Below are 12,364 nucleotides of genomic sequence, written 5' to 3' on the forward strand. Positions count from 1 at the left end.
GGATATTGTTTTATACAGGAAAACTGTTACTCAATAAGGCCGATCTACTAGTTGTTTTTCTCTTTCTCTGTGACCCAAGAATTAATGTGTAAGACTTACAGGCTGGTACCTCAAGGTCGAAAACACCACAGAGATGAGACCACTTCCTTACTCCCATCCTCCCTTTTTCTTTATCTCCTGGAAAAGGCTCGTTAAAGGCTAGGTGGTTTGTTTCAGAATTCACTGATGAAAGAACTCTGTATTCTATGTCTAGGAGTGTATTTTGCTGGGATGATCATAAATTATAGCTGAACTGATAAACTACACACAGGATACTTCTTTGCTCAGAAGGCAGGAAGACGTTTCCTTATTTGGTCTGTACCGGTTTGAACTGGGAAAGCTGACACACGAACCTTTTTTTTCATCTATATAAACTGCTGTGTATCAAATAAACCTTTGAGTCGATTGGGAAGGCAACCTAAAGCAGTCTCTGTTTTCTTGTTCTCCCAAGCTGCTCCCGAGCTCGTACTAACACGCTGAATGGCATACCTGAGTGTTACTTTAAATAATTAGGAATCTTAGAAGGAAAGGACAGAACTCTGCTTATCGCTCACGCCACGGAGGAAACCCGGGAAGGCAATTTCCTTCAATTTTGGTGTCAGAAGTGGGATCCCTGACAGAAGGTAAATATGCGTCTTTCATATTTATATAAAGACCTATTATACCTCTCTCAGTGATTGATCCATAAAGAAACGGGATATGCTGACGAAGTTTCACTTAGTGATCCAGAGAGATACACTGACGACTTCCTCAGTCCCCGAATAAAGTAAATTAACCCTTGTGTGGTGTTGGTGGACACAGGAAGTTGCCTGTTGTCTTGAATATTTTAATTTTGTTTAAAAAAATAATAATAATTAATTGTTTAATTAAACGTACGTTAAAAAGTGAGAAGTTGCTCACTTAGAAAAGTGACACAGAAAGTTGCCTGTTGTCTTAAATACTTCTCGTTAAGTGAGAAGTTGCTCACCAAAGAGTGACACAGGGAGTTGCCTGTTATCTTGAAACGTACGTTAAGAAGTGAGAAGTTGCTCACTCACAGAAAGCTAGTAAATAATTAAATTTAATTTTGTTAAAAAAAAAAAAAAACGAAAGAAAACTGAAAACGGGTCTCACAGACCCGATTACCATACAAGGGTTAAAAGCAGTAAATTAAAAGCAGAAAGACACAGGAAGTTGCCTGTTGTTTTACGAGAAGTTGCTCGTTAAGCGAGAAGTTGCTCGCTAAGTGAGAGTTGCTCACACAAACAAAAATTGCTAGCAATAAATTTAAAGTGACCTCAGCTGTGCCGCAGCGAAAATACTAACCTAAATCCTCCTAGCGTGTAAACCCCTCTGGAAATCACTGAACATGGGTCAGAATAATTCAAAGACCACAGACAGGTCCGATAAAAAATCTAAAGTACCTGTAAAACCAAAAATTAATAAAATACAAAATAAAGTCTCAAATAACGGCTCAGTACAACTCCCATTTCCGGTTACGTGTAACCTACGTCCGCGAATCGGTGAAGACGTCCATGATCACGTATCCAGAACATGCGGGAGTGCTTATGTGACTGACTTTGTTTACAACTTAAGAAGTTCAATGCATTCTAATTTATTTCCGGAGCCTTATCCCGAACGATTATCGCCAGAAAACAGGTCAGTAGAAATGTTGAATATCATTTGTGATAAGAAAAGTAGTCTGCTTAAAAAGTCCTGTAGAAAATATATGATAGAATGCCGCGACGTGATGCATCAAATGTTACCACTATGGACAAAAGGAGGGTAAATAATGACAAAGTCGCCGATTTCTTTAAGAATCTAAAGAAATTCCTGCTAACAATGTCCAGAGACAAAATTGACTTGAATGCAGTAACTATGTGTAAACAGAAGCCTGATGAATCTATCCTAGTATTCATAAAACGCTTTATGCACTGTTGGACAAGCTAGAGGTGCAAATTTAGCTCAGTTTTCCAGCAGCCGCAGACACCCAAAGCAAAAATGAATTTGTGTATTTCATTTAACATAAAGGGTGAAATGTTTGCTGACACTGATAACAGCTTATGTTTTCTCTGCCCTATGTACCGACATGATGGAGAAGGAACATCCTCTGTGTCAGCTGGACCCTCAGCAGAGAATGAACTCAACATCCTTTTTGTCCGGTACTCTATGTCACACACTGTGCCAAAAAAAAAAAACGTGTACAGACGCCACTAACAGGTAATCCCATGACTGGGAGCCACACTTTTGTTTCTCTCACACTGTTCAACAACATGATAACTGCTCACACAAGTGAAGGTCAAACAGTGATTTTGTTACAAAACTCAGACATAGGTTACGAAATATGTCGTCACATAGATCTAACCTACCCTATCGACTGTACTATTTCTGCACTTATGTTGCCAGCTGAATACCAGAATATGACATTGTGGTCTAAAAGTGAGAATGATATAGGATTTATTGACTGTACACTTTATCACGTACACATATTAAAACACAAGAAGCAGTATATGTCAAGCAACATCCCCTTTCCACGGAAAAAGCCGCAGCTCTAGATGTCATCATAGGAGATTTATTGACTACAGGAGTAATAAAGCCCACACTCCTGTCAATCCTGTGCCAAAGCCTAACAAACCTGGCGTATGGCGTTTCATACAAGACTTAAGGCAAATTAATGCAGTCAACATTCCTCTGCCACCTCTCGTTTCAGATGTTCACAGCATATTAACATGCATTGCATACACATTTTACCGTGGTGGATTTATGCTCCGCTCCTTTTTCTCATGAAGACACACAGCCGTTATTTGCATTCACACATAGAAATAAGCAGTACACTTGGACTCGTTTGCCCCAAGGCATGATAGACAGCTCTGCTGCTTTCTCAATGGTGCTTCACTCCTCCAGGGCTGCACCCTGATCCACATGTGGATGACCTCCTCCTCTGTGCTGAAAGTGAAAAACTGTGTCAAACTGCTACACACATGCTTCTCCAGCACCTCCAAAAGACTGGCCACAAAGCATCAGCAAAGAAAATGCAGTACTGTCAGACTTGTGTTCAATATTTGGGATTCACACTGTCTCACGGAAAACGTTCCATGACTGCAGACAGGGTCAAAGCTGTGACCTCCGTCCCTCGTCCCACTACACAGAAGGAAATGTTGTCCTTCCTGGGCATGGTGAACTATTGCAGACAGTGGATACCAGACTGTTCTTTTCATGACCACATTCTGCGTGACTGTTGTAAAAAAGACAAGCCTCCTCGAATACTGTGGTCCACAGAAATGACTGCCTCTTTCAATGCATTAAAGGGAGTGCTGACCTCCGCCACTCAAAGGTGCTGCCTGAATTGTTCAGGAATGCCGGCCTGCCTGAGGGCAGTAGCAGCTTGCTCTATCATGATAAGGGACTGCGGGAAGCTCACACTCTCACATGACACTATTCTACACACAAATCACTAGGTCACGACCATTGTAGCAAACATAACTACACAACATATGCAAATCTCACCATAAAAGCGAGCAGCACACCTGATTCGCCAGCACATTTATTGATCCTATGCTGTGTTCTTCTGACCGACAGGATGGCTCAGACAGGCTTGACGATCATGACTGCATGACACGTATACAGGAATCCACAGCACCATGTCCAGATTTAGAGCAAACACCTATCCCAGACTCAGCCACGGTTTATGTGGACGGGTCCTGTTCAAGGCCGAATGACAACTCATTTCTTTGTGGCTATTCAGTGGTAACAGTGCCTGACATCATACTAGAGGCTCACTCATTACCATTTCACTCAGCACAAAAAGCAGAGCTCATGGCTTTAATACGCGCCTGTGAGCTACATTTGGATAAGCATGTGACGATTTACACAGACAGCCGCTATGCATTTGGCGTTGTGCATGACTTTGGCACATTGTGGAGACAGAGAGGATTTAGATCTGCTGATGGAAAATAAATTGCTAAATTCTGATTTTGTTCAAAGACTTTTTCAGGCTATACAGCTGCCATCGGCCATTGCAGTTGTAAAAACGAAAGGACACAGTACAGCTGACACAGACGAAGCAACAGGTAATGCCTTAGCAGACGTGACAGCCAAGGCTGCAGCTGCATCACAGCTCCCACCTCCGCAGGAAGTATTATCTGTGCCCCTACAGCTGCCACTTGTTACACTCCCAGACTATTTAGACACAAATGTTGATTTAAAATTCATACAAGAGCAAGCCTCTGCATAGAATAATGACTGTACCTTAGAAGACAGAGATGGCTTATACAAAATCTTAAGGGTTTGATTGCCCTCCCATATTCCCTGATGCCAGTCCTTGCCCGACATTTTCACTGTGTGAGTCATGTCGGACAAAGAGGGGTAATAGGGGCAATAAAATAAAGATTTGTAATTGAGAAAACATCACATGCAGTAAAAAGCATATTAGCAACCTGTCTAACATGTGCGCGAACTAATGTAGGTAGCTCAAAAGCGAAACATCAGCATTTACCACAACCAGATTTTCCATTTCATACATTACAAATTGATTTCACACATATGCCAGCACAAGGAAGCATCAAGTACTTACTGGTAATAGTGGATCAATTTAGTAAATGAGTAGAAGCTTATCCAACCTCAAAAGAAACTGCAGAAGTAGTCTGTCAAAAGTTGAGCAATGAAATAATACCCAGATTCGGAATACCTCACCAAATTAACAGTGATAGAGGACCTTCATTCACATGAGAAGTAATTAAAAAATGTGCTAAAACTTTAATGACCTGGGTCAAATTACTTACTCAAGTCCTGTGTGAGATTAGAATGACTCAATCTGCAGTAACCAAATTATCTCCATTTGAAATAAGACTATTTCCAACACCATGGTCAGCTTCCAGAGGGGCACCGCTAGTAGAAGGTGATGTATATTGCATTGTCCACTGATGTTCACAACCTGGTAGAAAAACTGAATAATAACTATCAGAAAGTTTGTCTCTCTCAGCTTTTCCCCTCCACAGTTCCACCAGTGGAGACAAGGAGACGCATGTTGGAGAAGCCACTAAAACCAAGGACTCTCTGGGAGGCCGCGCGTGTTCCAGCCCCAGACTGTATTGGCAGTGACGAAGAACCAGCATCCTCACAGACGGACAACCTCAGTGGATTCATGCCAGCAGGGTTAAGACCAGCCCAATCGGACCATCTCAGGCGTCGGATCAAGCAGACGACATCTCCGGCGAGCCAGCGCCCGGATCCAGAGCAAATAAACACACGGATAGACGACATCTCCGGCGAGCCAGCGCCAGGATCCAATTTACACACACACACAATCACTGATTAAGACACAACGTCTGAAAGAACAACAACAAGGTACTCAAACATCCAGCAGGAACAGAAAGCCAAAAGTACCACATGATGTCTAACCTGATAAAGCCAGACTCATTTCATCCTGATAATGGAGAAAATGAAATGCCCATTGTCATCATACGACGCTTATTCAATGTCTCTCGAACCTGGGACCAGGCCAGGAGACAACTGAAGAACTGTTTTTCTTATATACTTTCTTATATATTTAGGTTATTTATCATATCTATCGCATTAACCTTAGGATTTCTCTTTGCTATTTTGTATTGTAAACTGCAACCATGTTCACATTTCTGCAGGTCATATTTTGCTGACTATACCTCATGCTCCATTTTGCAAGACACCTACTTAATGCACTCCTCACGTTCCCTAAAATCAGTAAATAGCAACATAGACGCCACTAATAAACCATCTTATGCGCCCTCTAGAACAGGAGCTAACGCCTGGTATGAAAATGCCAGAACAGCCGCTCGTGATTTAGGAAACAGTAACTGTTATGTCTGTTCAAAGGCTAATCCAGAACAGGTAATAGTAGGATACCCCATATCCGGTTTCCCCCTCACTGAGGGACTAGAGAAAATCAGCGGAAATAATGCTCTCTTTAAAGACGCTTTACAGTTGACTCTGAGCCCTCTCGACTGCCTACTTAGACACACACACACACCAACTAACCCTGAGACTCCATTAGGCGAATTATTGAAGTTATCTAATGACACCGCAGGGACCTGCGCCCCAATGAAACGCCCTAAGAATAGGTTAAAGCCCTCACTGCCCTTAGGACAGATCCCTCTCCATTTTAATACTAGTATGATATGTCTGCGCAGACTAAAGTTAACTGGCCCAGACACACACATAGATTATACAAAGGATAACTATATATTCTTCTCTGACTCCCCAGGTGCACGCTGTAATGAGACATGGCTAGCTGTCTCTGTGGCTGAAGTTGTATCATATCTGGAGGAACACACACACAGTTCAAGTTCGAGCAGAGACCCGATCATTGTTCCCCCAGACGGTGTATTAAATGACACTGACTGGGGGGAGTTAGTTAAATCACACATGGTCACGCGCCTGACCAGACCAATCCCACATGCTTATTGGATGTGCAATAATACTCTTAGATTAGCTTTACCTGTTAATTGGACCGGTACCTGTGGTCTAGTAACCGTTGATGTATGCTGTACTTTCATTCCCAATAATACCGCTCCTCACGGTTCATTCACACAAGCTATGAATAAACTTGAAGCATTGCAGATAGAACTAATTGCCAATACAGGTCACGGTCAGTGGCTACATAAGTGGCTACAGGACACGTTTGGAAGATGGAAGGAACTAATTGTAGCCTTTGTAACCGTTGCAGCATGTTTTTGATGATTATTGTCTGTTGTGTGATACCATGTATACGCTCTCGGAATTTTTGATATTAAGCTTGCTCGAAGGACCAGTTACATTTATGATTTGTTTCACATTTATGATTTATCTTTATATTATGTTATTACATTCTGTCTTTATACTATGTTATCATTACATGATAAAAGGGGAGAACTGTTATGATATTTTGATACCACGGTAAGCATTTACAGGATATTGTTTTATACAGGAAAACTGTTACTCAATAAGGCCGATCTACTAGTTGTTTTTCTCTTTCTCTGTGACCCAAGAATTAATGTGTAAGACTTACAGGCTGGTACCTCAAGGTCGAAAACACCACAGAGATGAGACCACTTCCTTACTCCCATCCTCCCTTTTTCTTTATCTCCTGGAAAAGGCTCGTTAAAGGCTAGGTGGTTTGTTTCAGAATTCACTGATGAAAGAACTCTGTATTCTATGTCTAGGAGTGTATTTTGCTGGGATGATCATAAATTATAGCTGAACTGATAAACTACACACAGGATACTTCTTTGCTCAGAAGGCAGGAAGACGTTTCCTTATTTGGTCTGTACCGGTTTGAACTGGGAAAGCTGACACACGAACCTTTTTTTTCATCTATATAAACTGCTGTGTATCAAATAAACCTTTGAGTCGATTGGGAAGGCAACCTAAAGCAGTCTCTGTTTTCTTGTTCTCCCAAGCTGCTCCCGAGCTCGTACTAACACGCTGAATGGCATACCTGAGTGTTACTTTAAATAATTAGGAATCTTAGAAGGAAAGGACAGAACTCTGCTTATCGCTCACGCCACGGAGGAAACCCGGGAAGGCAATTTCCTTCAGCTGCGGTCATAAAATAAAGTAAAATTTTACTTGCCAAGAAGTACATAGAGCAAAACCTGGTTTATGGTGTCAGTATAACTTCAGGGGACGCAGGCATCACTTTTATGATGCGATTTTGCCCCGTTGGGGCGGCCATAAGTGCAGAGAAAGGGGTATTTGGTCTTTGGTTGCTGTGCTTCAGAAGATTCTAACAGTTGAGCTCAGAGGTTTCTGTGCAAATTTCTGCTGATGAAAAGCGCTCTCTGTGGGTCTCACTGTGGGTGAGTGTGTGTGAGGCGCTCTGAGTGTGTTTCTGTGTGTGAAGTGTGAACACAGTGACAGTGACGGTTGATGTGTGACTAGGAGGACATTAGTGCGAAGAGAATGCTTTAAGATCAAAGGTTGACGCCTAGTGTACCTGTGGAAACTAATTTTGTTCATGGTGTGGCGACCCTCCTGTCTGTAGACGTGCAGGCAGGTCCAGCGGCGTCTGGGTGCCGAGGTGGCAACTTGGGAACTGAGGACTCCCGCATAGCTACAGAATAACACTGGAACGGCCGTGTAATCACGGGTTCACATTTATTCTGGAATAGAACAAGAGAATCTAAGGTTGAGTTCTATCATAGGTGAAATATAAAAAGGTTGAATTCCTCGTTTCAGTGGTTGAAATTGTTGTGTGCCTGTCCCCTGACGAGTGTGAAATTAAATAAAGAGGGAATTTGGAGCCACATGGAGATAGACGGGCATAATTGGGTGCATTACTCTGTGGTGTAATAAAAATAAAAATAAAAATAAAAAAGAGAGATAGTAAGAGGTGTGCAGTGGAGAATTATGGAGGAGTAGAGAGAGGAATGTGTTGGGAGACTGGCGTGCAGTTTACGCTGTCAAGGTAGGCGTGTTGCCTGCTTATCTGTTTAACATGTGATGAAAATGAAATTAAATAAATCTCTTAGTGTGTTGATACAGGAAGCTGCGGACCTGGACCAACTCCCCCCACAAGCACAGCGGCCGAAGCAAAATTATAAGTAATGGGAACCACACCCAGCACGAATCAGCAGCTGTGAAACAGACAGCAGCGAGGAGAGAATTAGAGGAGAAATGAAGGTTTTAAGAGCACATGAAATTGGGTTGAATTTTGGGGCCAACGGACTTGTGGAGGTTGGGAAGGCGTCCGGAGCATCACAACAAAAGGTGAAACAAAAACGCACACAAGCAGAGTAATGTGAGAGAAAGGCTCCTTTTAAGGTAACACCTGGTTTGAGAAAAAGTTAAAATTAACCTGTCTGCCTACAAATGCACACACATGCAATGAAGAAACAGCTTACACTCATGAACATGTGAAGATTTTCCAGCAAGGTTAAAAAACAAAACAAAAAAAGATTAACATACTTCTGTTGTTAAATGATGAAGTTTATTCATTACTGACAAAGAAACCCTCTGGGTTGCAGGACAACAATTTAACTTCAAAAAAAAAAAAAAAGGACACTGGTCTGACCAACCAGTGAAGACACGACAAATTTAGGGGTTAAAAGATTCAAATTGTGACATGTTTTCTGCTGATTAATAAAAGTGATTACTGAGTGAAAGAAAATTCCTTTTTTGGGCTTTTAAACATGATCTTAAGAATTTTAACATGTACCTGTGTTGTCCTGTCAGCTTGGTGGGTTATGAGTTGAATATATGGTGAGAAAAAACAAAAAAAGGGGGAGAGAAGGCTGACACAGGGCCTGGCCCCGTTGTTTCTCCCCTCTGAATAACACAGCCAACACAACATGATTTTCCTGTTCGTTTGTTGTTGTTTTTCGTTTGTTTTTGTTTTTTCTCTTTATGCTTGATTACAGGCTGCTTTGCCGGCCCTGAAAGCCGAGGCTGAACTGGACTCCTGCTCTCCCCCATACGTGACACTGACCAAATGCTGCAACAGCTGGACCCACAACAATGACCTGAAAATGTCAACAGTGCTGCAGGAATGTGATCTCATGCAGCAGAGACGGAGAGCACTAAACCTAAGGCTCGTTTCACTACACGGGGGAAAATACTCAGACAGCTTCAGCTGACAGAGCTGTGACGAGACGCCCGCCAAGCCCGAATGAAAAGTAAGGCCGAGCAAAAGAATGCTGACCTTGATAACTCTGCATTCACACGGTGCAGGACAGTGATGGACCAACACGGATGATCGGGCAGCAATAAGGGCGTGACCGAGACAGGAGGAGTAACTGAGGTCAGAAGGCACCTCAGAATGGACAAGAAACACAGAAGAGGATGCAGGTTTCACCTGCGGTGAGCATGGACACTGGAGAAAGGACTGCCCCAATTGGGGTCAGAACCAGGACGGACTGAACTTTGAGCAGCAGCAGCAGCAATGGTCGCAAACGAACTGAAAAGGAGGAGGGCAGGACCCCAGGGCATGCTTCAGGCCGTGGTTTACCCAGAACACCAGAACAGGGAAGTGATGAACACACACACACACACACACACATTGGAATGCTGATTCACTGAGAAGTGATCCACACACACACACACACACACACACACACACACACACACACACATACACACACACACACACACACACACACACACACATACACGCTGATGCAATGAAGAATGCTTTGCTTATGCTGATATGCAAAATGCTGCACACAAACATCCCAAAGCATAATTTTTATGAGGAGCCATTGATTACCATTGATTACTTAGAATGTGTTATATGTCACCCAGAGGGCATTTATGTAGATTTTAGGAATAAGGTCTAAAAAGTTTGGTTATGAAAACAATGTCTGTGCGTGATGTCTGTTTATGGCTCAAGGCCTTGACTGAATTCTTTGCTGTGCTTCACACAGCCCTGATGAGGAACAGTGGCACAGAGTGAAGATGATGAATTAATAGTGTAAGTTTTAGGTCGGAGTACGGCATTTTCTGTGATTGAGTTTTAATTCAAGGAGGAACAAAAGGAGTTACGGCACCTGAGGTTCTCATTCCCACACAATATCGTCCCGGCAGGAAGCAAAGGTTCCTGTGAATTTTTGGTTTATTCTTTGGTTTTGCTTAGCGCTAGCTTGATTTTATCAGTGAGCTTTGCTTGTGTTCTTTCTCGTAAGCGAGAGAGGATAGTTTTATGCTTGGACAAGTCTGCAACGGGCCCTAGTTTGTGTTATTGTTGTTAGTGTTTTGTTGGTTACGTCTGTTTCATTTTTGTTACAGTGCACTGAGGAAATAACATCTGAGAGGTGTGATCCACCGGTGGTGATATGGTGATATTTTGTGAGTTCATGATTTAACAATCAGCTCTTTAAACAAGGCCTGAAAGATTGAGATTTAAAGCGCTATAAAATATTATTACTGTAAACAGTTGCAAAGTGTGCTTCTCCATGATTGTAATTGGCTTGGGAGAAATTCACTTATTGGGGACACTGATCACATGAGAAGTCCTGAGTCTAAAAGGATTGCAGCGAGACAATCCGGTCCAAAAAACAAGGAAGTGTTTTCCTTTTAAAATGATGACGTCATCTTGCTGGTGATGGATGCTCGAATCGCGTGAGATTCCATTATCAGCAACATCTGGTATGAATGTGTGTGAATGAATGCATGTGACTGGACTGTGACGGACGGACTAAAAGTTTTGACTGACTTGATACTGAGACAATGACTGCACCTACTTTTGGATTAGTAAATGCCAACAAACAATTCACCCAGCCAGCAAGAGAAGGGTGGATGCTTCGCTTTGTTTGTTTTTGCAGGAGCAGGACGATAAGAGAGACTGAAGAGGAGAATTTCTGATGCTTTTTTAGATATGATGTCACTAACCTTTTCTTTTAAGTTTCTAGCTCCGGTGAATTGACACATGGGAGTGTGTCAAAAAAGGGGGAAGTGGAAGTTGAGTTTGAACATCAAACAATGGTGATATGAAAATTTCTATGAGTTTATTTTTGTGTTTAATAATTTAGCTATGGTAAGACTTAAGCTTATAATGTGTTAGACTTAGAGATGGTTCATTCATTTTTTTTTTTTTTGTCCCGTTTGGATCTATAGCCATCAGAATTGTTGTCTTAAGGCCAAGAAAGATGCCAAGCGGATTTATTTTACCAAGTGGATCATCGTGGCCTTGCCATATTGGTCCATTTGATTGACCTTTATTATAATTATGAATTTATTTTATTTATTTATTTACCACACACACACACACACACACACACACACACACACACACACACACACACACACACACACACACACATCAGGTGATCACTACAGGTTTTCTCTTGGGCAGCGGTTGTCCTTCTCTCCTGGATCTGCTGGAGCTTTCTTTAGGCCCCTTCCCAGCTTTGACAAAAGTCCAGCTGGGATAACCACATTTACTCAGGGCCTTCTTGATGTGCTGTTCTTCTGCTCCCTGGCTGCTGTGTCAGTGGGGATGGTGTTCGCTCTGTGTTGTAGCGTCCTGATGACACCCAGTTTGTGCTCCAGTGGATGATGAGAGTCAAACCTTAGATACTGATCCGTATGTGTAGGTTTACAGTCAGCTTTTAGATGTCGCCCATTACTGATGGAAATCTCACAGTCTAAGAAGGCTAACCTGCCACTTTTCACATCCTTCCTGGTGAATTTGATGTGTCGGTCCACCGAGTTAATGTGATCCGTGAAATGTGGTACGTCCTGAGATTTGATTTTCACCCAGGTGTCATCCACATATCTGAACCTTATGAGATTGGGGAAACCTGCAGTCAGCTGAGACTGACGAAGTCATTTGGACGAGTGACGAAATGTTTCTCCCACTGAAAACGTCCAGATGAACAGAATCACACCTTTTCATAAC

Source organism: Astatotilapia calliptera, chromosome 18, assembly GCF_964374335.1.
Source record: "Astatotilapia calliptera chromosome 18, fAstCal68.1, whole genome shotgun sequence".
Classification (NCBI taxonomy): domain Eukaryota; kingdom Metazoa; phylum Chordata; class Actinopteri; order Cichliformes; family Cichlidae; genus Astatotilapia; species Astatotilapia calliptera.